The following is a 16,408-nucleotide window of genomic DNA, read 5'->3' on the forward strand; positions in this document are numbered from 1 at the left end:
TTCACTGTCCTTATGGCTCCACTTTGTGTGTGATGGAGTTCATAGTCTCACATCCAGTGATGTGCAGCATCTTCCAGTGACTTGTTCAGTTCATGAAGTGAGACTGGTGGTCAGTGTGCTCCTCAGGATGGTGGGTGGACGCCACCACTGCTTGCACAAGGTGGACCTTTATAGCCCTCTGGATTGCCTGTTTGTGTAATCTTCGGCCTTTTGTGCAGGCATTACTGAGGGGTGATTGCAAAATATAGAAAAGTCCTGAAGGGTCTCAGGCCACCTTGAAGGGTCTCAGTTTTTCCCTTAGTGTCATGCTGGGCCTATCAGAAGATGGAGCTATGTGCTCTCCAACACACCCCCACCTCCTTTATTAACCAGCCAGCCTTTGTCTGTGGCTCCTTATCTTGTTGATATGTAAATCGCACTTCTTATCAGAATGCCCCATCTCCTTCTGCTAAGGTTGGGATTCTTAGTCAATAGACAAGGTCCTCGGTCAAGGAGGTGCCCAGGCTCAGGGAAGCTAAGAAGCTTCTGGACCATGCTTGTAATGACCGCAGCCAGATCTGATCAGGCTATAAGATGGGGCCACCGCCAAAGACGCCCTCTGAGTGGTCTTCTTAGAGCAGTGACACTGTGACCAGAGCCCGCCCCTTAGATCAGGGATGCCGTCTAAGGAGACTTCTCAGGACTGAGTGTCCTTCTTCTTGTTGAGTGATTTTCTTCTGGATATATCCATGAGTGAGCACTTGCCCACACTAAGCGAGTGATTACTTCTTCTGGGTACCCTTGAGTGAAAGAGGTTTCTTGTTTTTGTGAGTGCGTGCACACTGTGCATCCTCATTACTCTTATGTGGTTGTACAGTAATAATATCCTCTACTGATATCTGAACCTATGTTTTATAATGTTGCTAGAGTATTAAACAATTTTGGATAGACCCTGTTTCTACTTGGTTTTCTTTGCTAAATAGCTCTGGCTAGAATAAAGTCTGTTTGGAGCTTGTTGCCTACCTAAACTGACTTTTGGGGTGCCTCCGTGACACTGAAATATACAGTATTCTGCATATTCTGACGAAACTTTAGCTTTATACCTTCTTCTAAAGCATGTAATTTTCCTCGGTCATCCTTCCAAGAAAACAGTGATACAGCTGAACAACATTCAGGAAAAGACTTCTAGCTCCTTTTTATTTCAGGCAACCTGATAGATTTTTCAAAGCAGTAATAATCTTTCTAAAAGAGAACAGGACATACATAAAGGTACATGACTTCAAAAACAGTCTCATTACTCTTATCTTCTTTTAACACTATAGCTTTGCTTATACTACGACACTACCACACATATTTTAAAATTCAGAAGCATGAAGAAGGTCAAACCACCAAAAAAAAAAAACAAAAATTTATACCTAGAGAAAAATATTCAATGTGAAACTTGAGCAAACATTGAGTAAAATATTTAATCAGTACATTTTGTTAGACATGCATAGCAATTATTTTTCCTCTTTACAAAAGTAAAACTTGCTATGAGAACAAAAAAGCAGAGGATAAACAACTAAAAGAAATGAATGCATTGTAGTTCTGTATAGAAGAAAGCCCACTTTATAGTGTTTGTCTTTTTCCACATGCCACTTTTGATGCCTTAACATATTAGCTAAGCAGAAAATAGAAATGAAGGAATGAGATAATCATATATTCTCTTTTATATCGGAAATAATGTCTTGAAGACCCTGGATGAACAGTACCCTTATTCACTACAGTGAAATCAAGGAGTATGAGGTTGCTGTAATATCAGATAAATTAAGGTTTATGGTACACCATTGCTAGAAAGCGGCTGCATTCAGACCAGACAGTAAAAGAGTCTCTTCATTAATTGAGTGGCATTATCTGAAGTTCCTTGATGGATATTTAAACTTGCAAAAAGAAAAACCAATATAAAAAGACTGTACAGAACCTACAATCAGTATGTCAACGTTGCAATGCAGTGACTATTACCTGTATTGTGGGAGAAAAAGTGGACATAAAGGTAGCTTTGATTTGCCACTAAATTCAGGAATATATTTTGTACAACAATTATTTAAAGAACTGATACTGGCTTCCTCTGTTAGACACCTTGATATTTTCTGATAAAAAGTGCTGTTGTAAGAAGTAAGCATTTTAACTTTACAACTGCAGATGAGAAGAATGACTGGATTTCAAGGTTTTATAAGGTACATGAACTCATATTCTATATTCTAAGTGATAAATGAGGTTCCAAACATAGCTCAAGTATTTTGTCATGTAGTTGAGAAAAGTTATCATAAATCTCAAAATACCCAAGAAACTTGAGTTTGGAGAATGAGTTCTTCAAAATACTGGTAAATTCTGTTTATACCATGTTTAACAGAGAAGGGGTCCTTCCCCAGAACTGTGGACCTTTGCTGTTACTATAATCGTTAATCCTTTATAAACATTATCAAATGTGATTAGCACATCTTAGTTCATGGGGTGCCAAGAAATTATCTTTCTTGTTCCAGCAAGACCTCCCACAACCAAGACTACTACTGCTGCTGCTATGTTTGTTTGGTTGTTTTTTTGTTTTTTAAATTTATTTTATTCTTACCTTATCAAGTTCAATGATCTGTAAGGTTTTCTGAAACTGTTAAGGTTTTCTGCAACATTTATCACTAGTCTATCAGTGTATAGAAATCACTAAGACTACCTATGCTCTTAAAGAGCGCTTTAAGTAGTCAATTTAGTAAAATGACAAGGAAAATATCTTATAGCCTGTGTAAATTTAGAGTTGGATTATCAAGATTATTCAGATCCATTTTGTAGCAATTCTCAGTATTCCTGAGAAAGACTATTTAATTTAGGTGGATTAGTAAATATGAAGACATTTTTAAAAGATTGTACTACTTCAGAGATTAAAGATGTAATATGAATTCTCTGTTTTGCAAGACATTTTCTTCATTCCTTGTCATCTGAAATGTATATATTGAGATATGTACTGTATAAGAAATTAAGAAACTATTTTTCTTATAGAGATTCAATTGTATTGTTATTTACATATTAAATATATTTAACATATTTTTAATATCACTACATAACTTAAAAAGAAAATATTCCTGCTAAAAAAAGTTTTATTAAGTAATTTATTTGTAATGGGTATTTTCAGTTGATGCCTGTGAGACTGACCATTCTTCCATTCATCCTCTAGAAGAGTATTCTCTTAAAATATACACTGTCACATCTCCTAAAGTCTTCTATGAATTCAGACAGTTGTGTCACCATGGACTGTAATCTTGTCAGACCTAATAAGCTAAGCAGATTCAAGTTAAATTAATAGTAGAGCTGGAGACCTCCAAGGAACACTTCAGTGTTACAGCAAGTTTTTTAGTGCTACTGACTCAGTGGGAGACACTCTTGTATGCGAATTAATACTGAACTCATGTCCCAGCCAGGGAATTCTAAAAGACACTACAATTAGGATGCAATAGGCTGGAGTGCTCAGAAATAGAGAATGGAAGACAAATTATGGCCAATGTTGTTGTAAGTTTCTTAATGTTTGAGGTGGAAAAAAGCCACTAGCAAAGACCAAAAAAAAAAAAAAAATCCTATTGCTAGTAGGAAAACAAGTAACATACTAACAAAGAAAATAAAAGTATTATTAGATATTGTAATAAAATATATAAGCATTAGAAAGCCCATTTGATGTGATGAGCTCCAGATCACTTTACTGATGCATATGATGAATTTCTAACAGCATACCAAGGAAGAAGAGCTTGCTAAAAATAAAGAGATAAAAACCATTTGCAACTGGTTTTAGCTGGTGTTTGCTCACATTGTGTGTTAAAAATGGCCTTCAACAGAGTCATTCCATGAGGGTTGGAACAGTCTCCTACAAAACACTACTGTGTATTTAATAAATACTGAAGTAAAGAATCCAAATTCTATTAAAAAGCTAGTCTAATGTTTTTAAATACTAGGCAATTAGTGAAAAGTTTGTCTATTTTCATGCATGGTTTCTTCTTCCCAGAACAAAAAAGTCTCATCTCTCTTCTCATAGACTAGTATCTTGGAAAGAAAGTAGAGAATGGTGAGCTCTGTATCACAAAATATTTGCTTAGTTTTTAAAAGCAGGTAGTAAAATATTTACCCAACTGTGGCTATGTCTCAAAAGCAGCTCACTTCTCCTTTTCCTAAAATGATCAACAAGCAGTTGAAGCTGTCTTTAGTACCAAATATATCTCATTCTCTGACTGGATTATGTTTCCTTTAGTTTTAAGATAAAGTAGGCAGTTTTCACAACAATTTACAGAAGTTACTGCCCAAAGACACAGTTAGCAAAGGCTGCCTGGATATGAGTCCCTCCAGATCACAACATGGAATGTGTTGTGAAAAACACTTGGAAAATGTCTAAGCAGGTGTTACTCTAAGATTGAGTTGATATATTAACTGAGGAGGACAAGAAATGGGAGAATGAAAAAAATAAGCGACATGATAGTCCCTGAAGGGCAATAAGCTGAATCAGTAGATAGAGCTTCCATTAATGTTTCAGTGGAAGCCTTCTACATAAGAAAAAAAATGGCATTTTCCCCATAAATTCATAATACTGAACTCCACTGGTCAACTTCCTAATCTCTCAGACAATAAATAAAGTTGACAGAATACTTAGCAAGGCATTGCTCATATACATTATTAAACATTTGCTGATAATATTCAGTGAAGACCATATGAGAAGCTAGAATTGCATTGAATATTTTAAGCAGTAGTCATCAATACAGCTTCTCAATATCTACGGAAGTTATATGGAAAGTAATGTTTTCAAAAAATTGTTATGAAACTTTTTAAAAGTTTTATGCAAATCCTGAAGAAATATATTAGAAATTTATTTCCTGAAGACAGAAAAGGACTCTAGAACCAAACCCCCTCTCAGCCAGATGATATGATTCAGACTATTTTTATGATTGTCATGCTACTAGAGATTTGATAGATGCAAGAGTCTGAGCATTACTTCCTTGATGTTTTCACAGCTCATTATAGAAAATAATGTCTTGCATTTTAGCAACATTTTCACTCTTAAAAGTAAAAGCATAAAAGTTTCCCTTGTGTGAATGTAGCCACAGAATTATGAATAAATCATTTTTCAGTATGGTACAATACATTTATAAATCGTGCATGGTGGCTCAGTATTGTAGAGGATCCTAAACACCATCCAAAGGTAGCAGTGTTGTCAGTAGCAAATGGAAAAATGTTGTAGAAGAAATGGGAAAGTGTTGTGTCTTGGCAAATGTTACTTAATTGCATTCTACTGATGACAGAGAATAAGGGAAAGAATTTATGGGTATAACGATGCTAAAAATGGAGTTGTAAGGTATTATTTTTTTAATAAAGTGTTAATACTATTTTATAAGATTTGTTCAAATTCACACATCACATTTTCATACTTATTTGGCAACTAATCACACTATCTTTGGACAATTCTATTACGTCTACCAAAATTTTTAATTCATTAATTACAAAATTCAATCTATTTTCCTTATTTGGAAATTATTACTTTAAGAAATGTTTCCCAGAACTAGTGTCCAGTGATGCTTTATCTTCTACTCTTCCAATTACAGAGAAATCTTTTTCCCTTTTATTTGAAGCCTTCACATCTGTAAATTTCATTCCAAAATTCAGCCACGTTGCATTTTCAGATTAGGACCTAACAACAGTTTAACATGAAAAAAATTCTGATTAAAATGATTAAACAGCAGAAGCTCTTATGATGGTGTGACGCACTGGTTCTTGTACATACAGTTGTTTTTTTATAAAGAAGTTGCTTTATAATAATTGAGCAGAGCTGTTTCCTAAATCCAGAGAACTCTTACGGATTATTAGTTTACAAACATTATTTTATCTTTATGTATTTACAGGATATTTGCTATGAAAAATAGGCTGTGTCCCTCTGTCTTATAATCATACATATTCTGCAGACTAGAAAGCCCTGCTTATTCAGGCAGACATAGTGTTAAATACAGTCTTTGCAACTGAGTGTGGCGGCTTGCCAGGAGATAAGGTTCACAAGAACACTGTCTATTCAAACACATTTCTCTGTCTTTTTCTTGCGAAGTAATAATCCTTACATGTCTAACTGCTCCTTCTGGCACTTAAGCAGTTTGTGGGCATGTTAGTCAGACAGAGCATGACCACCCAACAATGATCAAATAAGCTGGCAGATGGGACAAGAACTAATGCTCTCCCCTGAATGGGGTCCTGCATATTTAATAATCCCTGAAAACTCAAAAGAATGTTTTTGCATTGAGTCATGGATGACTGGAAGAGTCCATGGGAAAATACCAGTGGGAATTAATATGATTTGCCTGTGCTAAAAGATATGAAAGCCCATAAGCAGGTTTTCCATTAAGAATTTGAAAAGGAAAAGAACAATCTGCATCATCATAAAGTTACTTCTCCATTGGACTCTTTGTAATACTTAACAAGACACTCACAGATCACAGATGCTGATTCTAAATCTTGGGAAATATGTTCCACCTTGAAGGATAGCCTATGCCTCTAGCTAGTTATTCAAATGAATGCTGCAGGTAGCAGAGCAAAGAACATGAAAATTTTTTTAAATTGGAAGTGACTTCTCTAAGATATAAAAACCAGAGCAGTCCTTGCCCCATCATCCCCCATGAACATCACTGATTCATTTGCATTAACTATTTAAGGTCGGTTAATTTTCTCAAACAGTAAAGGTATTAGAGACATACCCAGACAGCTGACAATGGATGTACGGTAGCCTCATACCATTCTGAAGAGGCAGCTAAATCTCAACAGCTGGCATGTCAGTCAGCATTAGGTGCTGATGAATGATCACCAGCTCTACAGGACTGTGCAAAATCCTTCATCTTGTGTGGCAATAAGATTCAAAGACAGAATGACCTTATATTTTCCTTATGAAAGTACACTAGTGGCATAATAAACCGCCTCAGAAGGAAATCTGATCACCTATCAACTGGTCTGGTCTGAAAATTTCCAAATCTGAGGATTAAGAACATATTTTCAAAGATGGTTCCAACTCATTCACATGGCTGTTCACTCTCTCTGTTGACTTTACTACTTTTTCTTCCCTTTATCCAGCTTTACTGATCACTGTTAATTCTGTGTAAACAGCATTCATACATCTGTGCTGTGAGCTGGACAACAGCGTTTAATAACAAGCAGTTTCCCCTCTGTCCTTGAGTCTAAAAATTAATCATGTATACAATACTACTTCACAGTTACAAAAAATATTTATTTCATAATTCATACAAATGTAAACCCCACCTTACTATGCTTTAAAATGCTTTGCATATGTTGTTACTCCTACTGCCTCACTAATTTAATTACAGAGTTCACTTGAAAAAATTGTGGCAACATTTACATCCCTTTCTCTCAGCAGGTATAAATGTCAGTGAAAGAACCTAAGTTCAGATGAATTTCTGCTTAAAAATATACACTTAGCTCCCATAGATATCTTAAATAGGTAGATTACCACAGAGAATCCCTGAATCTATAAGGAAGTTTAACCAGCAAATTTTCATGGGCTTTTCTACCACACTACAGAATTTTGCCCTACTCAGACAAAGGTCTGTTAATGTTACTGCTGTCAGACCTTCTCTTTTTTTATAAAATTGTTCTCTAAAAAGGAATAATTTACTCTCCTTTTTTCTTTTAACTCAGTAATTCTTAATTCTTTGTGTTGGGATCAGATTCACAGGTTGAAGTAGAAGTATCAGAAACAGAGTTAGGATTAATTTCTGGGTATGACTACATTAGATTCCTATCATGGAAAGCTGGTAAGCTCTTAGCATGTTCCACATTTATTTTGGCCTGGGATCCTCAGCAGTCTTCCAGTCAATGCCCAGACAGGGTTCAGGAATTAGCACAAGCTAGGTATCTTTCCTAAAGACAATGCGATACAGTCACTGTCTTCTGGATGAGAAGGGAGTTTAGCTGTGTAAAGACAAGCTAAGCTGTGTCCATTGGTTTCAGTGCCTGAGAGCCTTTTGTTTACAAGATTGGACATAACCTGTGTGTCTGAACACTACAAAAGTTAAAAATATACATTACTAGGTACCGGAATGACTTTACAGTAGATTTGTAGATTTCAGCTTTTTGTTTCTAAAGATGCTGATTCATACACCAAGGCAATTTAACCAAGTTACTTGACATTTGGAATCCCACTAAATTACAGATTCAGACAATAGCATCAAAACAAGACAAGTTTAATGATCAGACACACAGCACCTGGACTGCTCACACAGCAATTTTTATATACAACAAACATTTATTTGAAAGTCCAATACATAACTTGGATTAGTTGTAGACAGGCCTAATCTACTCAACTGGCCTTTATGGGACTGATACCTTACACTAACAATAACCATGGCAACAATAAAAAAGCTGTATTTTCACAGAGATAACAACTCTTGAGCCATCTATCACATTTTCCAGACAGAAGCACATTATTTCAGCCATATCACTATTTCGTGTGTTGTCTGTTTTTTCTTAAGCTAATATGTTGGTTGCTTTCAAACTGACATATGCATCAGTTTATAGCTGTATTTCCAGGCTATTTCAACAGTGCAGTCATTTGTTACTTTTTCTAAGCATTATTTTTTGGGTAAGATTTAAGTTTCATAGAGCATCTAAGTATTTAATTCATAAACACCTTCAATAAAAAATCTGAAGATGCTCCAGTATGATTTTTGTTTTTCTAATTACATCAGGGATACTTTTTTAGGAAAAAAGGATGCTTTCCTACTGGAAGATACGTTTAACAATGACTGAGAAACTGTGGAATAACTGAATACCTTAGCTATTCAATTATCTACTTGTACCTACTAATTACTCCTCATGAATCAGAATCATGAATCAGAATCTCTCCTTTTTCTTTTTTAAGGTATTTACTGAACATGGAATGATCACCTAGTCTTCTGATTCATTCCAGATCATTGATTAATACATGTTATTTCAGAAAAGGACTACTTAAAATATTTCATTAAAAAAATCCCCTCAAAGAGAGAAGGAACTGATAACATACAACAGACTTTGAGAGTCTTGGAATGGCTTCGTCTTTTTCTCTCTTTTTATAGTTTCCCTGGAAAATGTACATAGGAGGAGAGGATTAAGAAATAAAATACATGTATTTTTGTCACACATAAAATTTGAGAATAAACCTCTTCTCAGTAAGGATGGCAGAGCACTGGAACAGGCTGCCCATGGAGGTTGTGGAGTCTCCTACTCTGGAAACATTCAAAACCCGCCTGGACACCTTCCTATGTAACCTCATCTAGATGTTCCTGCTCCAGCACCAATGCTTTCCATAGAAAACAAATCAATATAGAGGCTGGATATCACCACCTGCAAGTATATTCTCGGGTCTGGTCTCAGGAATCCTTATTTGATTTAGCAGTTAATAAGTATCTTCTAATAAATAAGTTCCATCTGAACAGGCAATATGATTCACTAATATTCAGCAAGATACCAGGTATTATGGAAGTAAGAATTATTCCTGTGCTGCCTTTGCCTTTACAGAATATTTGATACAGTAATTTCCAAGCCTTAGCTTTTCTAATGTTTTTAATATGCAGCACTATTATGAGACAGCAGCTTTCCAGTCTTGTTGGTTTGTCAAGCTGTTTATGTGCAAGTCAATTTTAACTGTGTGCATTTTCTGTCATATTAAAACAAGAGTCACCACAGACACTAAAGATACCTTTAATTCAAGAACCTGTTTTCACATAATGCTTTGTTTTACTCAGGAGTCTGTGAAGCTCACCAGTATGATTATGTTTCACTAATTAGAGGTCCAGACACATTAAGTTGTTTTTCTCTTAGCATTTATCCTTCATAGTTATTCCCTACAGAAATATTAATCCACAATAGTTATCTTATTAATGACCTCTTCACTAGGAGATAAAAATATAGCACTACGCTATGGGAATTTTCAACATATGAAAAAGAAAACAAGACCTGCCAAATTATGATAACAGCAATATTGTGATATTACGGTGCTTTTATAGAATAGTCAATACATTTTTTATGAATATACTCCCACAATACTGTGAAGTCAACAGGTATATATAATTTGGGTTTTTTACAAAGATTTTTCTATATTTCATATTTATTCATGCTTGGATGAATCTCCTCACCTAGCTAGTTTGTTAAAATTACAGGTCAGTAAAACCATAAATTTCAATATGGCTCCATTCTGAACAGCCTATGAAGCAGTAGATTGGAAGCATAAAATAGAGCAAGGAGAATCATGTCATGTTCTACTGGGAGACATATTTTACCCTTCAGCAGCATATTAGAAGTGCATGTTTTAGAAATTGAGGCAAAGCATACAGTGTCTTCTGCCCATGAGACATATTTCTCTGCCTAGAGCAGAATCTTCCTTTTGGCAGCATGTTTCAGAACTGGCAAGTTCAACAGTTTAATTTCTTCAGCATTTGCATTGCATTTTCCAATTCAGAAAGAAAAAAAAAATTCTAAGATATTGTTAGTGTTTTTTACATATTATTTTAATATATATGGACAAGATCAGCCATTTTCCCCCAAAGCGGGTTGTTTAGGCTACTGGGATGTCATTATTTCTTTATGTAATTTTAACAGTATATTCACATTGCATTATTTCTCTAGTTCTTAGTCAGATATTCAAACTAAATTGAAAGATAAATCCAGAAAAGTTTGAAAATCAATATTGTTTGTAGGAGAGAGGTCATAGCATTTTTGCATGGTATAATATACATGGTACAGTATTCCTCCCATGTTTATTTAGCAGAATATTACTTCTCCACTGGATACAGAGATCAGTGCTCTTTCCACTAGGACCTTCTTACAGATGTTTATAATCAGAACATGAAATTACTAATTAAAAATAAAAAAGGAATTATTTGACTTTAAGAGACAGAATTTTCAGGAAATATGTTTTCAAGATACCTATACAAGAGAGTAGACTCCTGGATATATCTATTAATTTGTACCAATTATTTATCCACCAGGTCAGGAACTTGTTTGGACATATCAATTTTTACATTCAGATGAATCTTGCTTTGATTTTGACCTAAAGCTGTTTGCATTATTTGAATCTTAAATCTAAAAAAAAGAAATAACTGTTAAATTGCACTGTTTTAACTTTAGCAATGTAAAAGTGTGCATGGGTATGTGCAAGTGTATGTACTCTTGTAAACTGTAGAATTCATTGGAAGATGAAAAAATGGAGATTTGTCCTTAGACCTAAATGCGGATCTTTTGATTTAAATTCTCCATAATGAAATCAGGAGACAAATAAACTTCTCATTTTTTTTTTTTTTTTCTAAAGGTTACTTGATGACTAACCAAATTATCTTTTCAACATGTAAGGAAAGACAAAAATGAGAATAAGTACATTTCCTTTCTTTCATCTTTACCTAGATGTCTAAAACATCCTGTGACAATGTTCTCACTATGCTTCTGTGGTAAATTCTTGAAGTTAAAAGGTTAGTTATTGATTGTTGGTATGAAACAGAGAATTATTTTGCACCAGACTGTGATATGGTCATTGAGTTTAACCATTGCCATCCCAAATTCTCCTGGTTCACTGAAGTTATATTGAACACAAAACTAAGCAAAGACTGGAGATGTGGACTTGTGTGTGGAAAGGATTTAGGGGAAAAAAGAGAGAACACCTGTATTGCATCTTATAAGAAAGGAAGAGATACTCACTTTTAACTACCAGCTCTTTGGACTCTGATACAGGTACAGGAGAATTGGGTGTAACTAACATGGGAGATGCTGTGGAAACAGAGGCAACAAGGAAGAATCTGACATTTCTTCTAAATAAATTTAAAAAATCCTCTATTGTGAGTTTCTGGCTTCAGATTTTTAAAATCTCACCTGAAGTTTGTGAAAGATGGACGTATGCATTAGCAAATTAAAAGGCAGTGCTGAACATCGTTTATTTATGTATGCAGTACAGTCTCTATCTGCTGGCATGGTAATCCACTTTAGTTAAGATCTAAATAGTTATGAACAATTTAGTTGCAGTTCTATAGTGTTGACTATAGAAGAACGTAGAGATCCCATGAATTTCATACTCGCTACACTAAGAATTCATAGATTTCATTAGGGAAGTCTTAGTTGAAAAACATTTATATTGATCATGCGAAGGATACTGTTAGAAAAAAAGAATATAAGGAAAACGTGATTGTCAGTCATACAATTGGTCATGTATGAAGTGGGAAAGTCAAGTTATGGGTATAGTATCCTCACATGGCTTTTTTAAATTAGAAAGGTGAAAAGAGAACCAAAGATAAAGGCAATTTCGCAGTTTCAGGTGATACCTTTTCTGTGCAAGTGCTATCTTAAATAGAAATTGCTGTGAAGAGTATGTGAGCTCCTTTACAGAATCACAGAATGATCACGGTTGGAAGGGACCTCTGGACAGAATCTAGTCCAACCCACCTGCTAAAGCAGGTACACCTAGAGTAGCTCGCACAGGAATGTGTCCAGGCACGTCTTGAATGTCTCCAGAGAAGGAGACTCCACAACCTCTCAATGCATCCTGTTCCAGTGCTCTGGCACCCTCAAAGTAGTTTTACCTCATATTCGCAAGGAACCTCCTATGCTTCGGCCCGTTGACCCCCACCCTATTGCTGGGCATCACTGAAAGGAGTCTGATCCCATCTTCTTGACATTCACCCCTGAGATATTTATAAATATGGATGCGATCCCCTCTCAGCTTTCTCTTTTCCAGGCTGAACAGACCCAGCTCTCTCAGTCTCTTCGTAAGAAAGGTGCTCTAGGCCCCTATTCATCTTCATAGCCCATCACTGGGCTCCCTTCAGTAATTCCTTTTCCTTCTTAAACTGCGGAGCCCAGGACTGGAGGCAGTGCTCCAGATGTAGCCTCACCAAGGCAGAGTAGAGGGAAACGATAGCCTACCTCGACCTGCTGGTCACACTCTTCTAAATGCACCCCAGGATACTGTTGGCCTTCTTGGGCACAAGGGCACATTGTTGGCTCCTGGTCAACCTGTTTTCAACCATAACTGCGTTCTCTGCAATGCTGCTTTCCAGTGGGTCTGCCCCCAACCTGTACTGGTGCCTGGAGTTATTCTTCCCCAGGTGCAGGACCCTACACTTGCCCTTGTTAAACTTCATTATGTTCTTCTCTGCTCAGTCCTCCAGTCTGTCCATGTCTCACTGAATAGCAGCACAGCCTTCTGCTTTGTCAGCCCTTCCTCCCAGTTTGGTATCATCAGCAAACTTGCTGAGGGTGCACTCAGTCTCTCCATCCAGGTCATTGATGAACAGGTTGAACAGTACTGGACCTAACACTGATCCCTGGGGAGCACCACTAACTACAGGCCTCCAACCAGACCTTGCACCATTGATTATAATTCATAATCCATCTCACCATGAATTCATCCAGCCCACACTTTCTGAGCTTGCCTATGAGGAAGTTGTGAGAGATGGTGTCAAGCACCTTGCTGAAGTCAAGGTAGACAACATCCACCGCTCTTCCCTCGTCTACCCAGCCTTTCATACCATCATATAAAGCTATCAGGTCAAACATCATTTACCTTTGGTGAAGCCCTACTGAGTACTCCTGGTAACCTTCTTTTCCTCCACATACTTGGAGATGATATCCAGAATGAACTGTTCCATCACCTCTCCAGGGATGGAGGTAAGGCTGACTGGCCTGTAGTTTCCTGGGTTGTCTTTGCCCTTTTTGGAGACTGGAGTGACACTGGCTTTTGACACTGCACCTCTGTTGTTCTCTAAGACCTTTCAAAGATGGTGGAGAGTGGTTTTGCAGTAACATCTGCCAACTCTCTCAGCGCTTGAGGGTACATCCCATCAGCGTAAACAGATTAGTGGATGTCCAGCTTGTGTAAACGATCTCTAACCTGTTCTTCCTCAACCAATGGAAAGTCTTCCTTTTTCCAGACTTCATCTTCTTATCTCTAGGGTCTGGGATACCTGGGGGCCAGTCTTAGTAGTAAAGATGGAAGCGAAGAAGGCATTCAGTAACTCTGCCTTCTCTGTGTCATCCATCACAAGGGCACCCTCCTCATTCAGCAGCAGACCCACATTTTCCCTAACCTTCCTCTTCCTGCTGATGTGCTTGAAGAAGCCCTTCATGTTGTCTTTGACACCCCTGGCTAGACTTGCTTCCAAGTGGAGAAAATATACTGTTCGTATATTATAATCTGCAAGTATATAGGGTGTTATGAGCTTTAAGAACTTCAAACTTATGAACTTGGGTCACTCTTACAGTAAAAAAACTCATCATTATGAATAAACTAACAAAACAGACCCCAAATTAACAAACAAACAAAAAATAATCAAATCAAAGCAAAGCAAATCAAAGCAAAGCAAAGGAGTAAGAAGGATGCAAGCCTTACCAAGCAATAGAGATATTGAATATGTAAAGTTGACAGACACTTCTGGAGACAGCATTTGTTAAAAATGAAATGTTAACACCTGAAATCTTTACAGTTTCTTTTTATTTCTTGAAAGGAAGTTAGTAATAGTGGCAGATTTTCTAACTCATAGAGCTGCCAATGGTCTTTCTACAATTTTATTTGATTTAGATATCTATAATTGTTCTGTTCCTACGTGACAGAGCATCTATCTGCAGTAACAAATCTCTAGAGAATTTTTTTGTTTGTTTCTGGGGCTTGCCTGCTGTCCTCCGAAGCTCTTCACGATCGGGGCTCAGTGTAACATAGAAGCAGAGTAGCACCTGGAGAACTGGTAACACTGCAGTCCCACCACTGTTGCCATTAGACTGCTTACTGCACCTTTCGTGTTCCTACATCTGCCCCAGACTACAAGCCACCACAATAAAGTACAGAAAAGAAGATTCTTCTGGTAAATGCTGGACTCTTCCGGGAAAGGGGAAAGGGCTACTTCCTTTGCAGCTCATTTCAGGTCCATATTTGCATCTTTGTTTTTATGTCACGGTTTCATGCCCATGATGCTCAGCTACAATTTCATATTTTGAAATTTAGTTAGGTCTGTGAATTATTCAGGAACCTAACCCAAAAGGCATTAACAATTTAAATCTACCAATAACTGATTTTCATATTATTTTCTGTAAAAGTAAAAAGCAAAACGTGGGCAGATTTTATAACTGATCTGTTGCTGGATAATATCAAATGAGTTTTCTGAAGTAAATAACTGACATGCATTTGAGAGAAAAAGGATTTTGATCTTTAGTTGAACTAGGTGATGAGTAACACATAACTACTGAAAAGGAAAAACAGACTGCTGAATATACACAAGTGCTCAGAAAATTGCAGTCATTTATTTCAAATTCATTTTATTCATTTTATTACATTAAAAAATAATGAAGTTGTATACATAGGTTGCTTTCTTTTTTTTTTTTAATTTTAAATATAAATTTTGATGAAATTGTAATCTTCAGGTTTGGGTTAAGCCAAAGATACAAAACCCATATCCTACCTGTCACCATTTATGTGTCTGAAAAGAGTTAAAAGGATTTTTTTTTTTTTTTAAATTGGAAGATTTAGCCTTAACAAAATTCTGTAAAAATAGTAAAACTAAAGTGTTTCAAAATTTACTAGAAAATACAAATTAAGTAAGAACAGCATTCCTAGAATTCCCTCTTTTTTTTTTTTTTCTTTTTTTTTGTGCTGCTGTGCTAGCTTAATACCACAATTCTACGTACCTGAGGCTGTATTCTTTATTAGGTTTGCCCTCTCAACCACAATCTCACTAAATGATGGCATGATCAGAACCTCAGCAAACAACTCAATCAACCAGACACATTCTCCCTTTCCTTTTGGTCTGATTCTCCCGTAGAGTTGATATATACTGCCTTTACTGATGGTGCACTGGCAAAACTTCAGTGGAGAAAATAATTAGTAGTTCTGAAAAATACATCACAATGTGCAAACAGCAAAAAAAGGGGTTTACAATCTACCATTGATGAGTGCAAGAAGTTGAAGTTTTTAGAAATTCTTTCACTTTGCTCTCAGGGCGTTGATGAAGTTAAAAGTTTTGGACTGTTTTATTTAAGAGAGATTCCAGCAGTAGTATTAAGCTATTTTTTTTTTCTTTTTCCCTGTAAATAATATTTTCATTTTCTTTTTTCACTTTCTAGTTTTTTTACAGTTATCTGATTTATGTAACAATGCTTGGCTTCTTTCTCTTATCTATGCTCAGTGATCTAAACTTTATGAACTTTATGAAATTTAATAAAATCAGATCCATGGCCTCGTTTCCTGGTTTTTTTTAGAATGGTGTATAAGAATTGCATGCAATGTTTTTTTTCCATATACTTGGACTAGGGAAAAAAAGAAAAAAAAAAAGAAAAAAAAGTTACATCAGTAATTATTAATTTTAAAGATATTATTATGGAAATATTAAGTGGATGGTAAAAAGAATAATCTAGCAGG

Source organism: Patagioenas fasciata, chromosome 3 (assembly GCF_037038585.1).
Source record: "Patagioenas fasciata isolate bPatFas1 chromosome 3, bPatFas1.hap1, whole genome shotgun sequence".
Lineage (NCBI taxonomy): Eukaryota > Metazoa > Chordata > Aves > Columbiformes > Columbidae > Patagioenas > Patagioenas fasciata.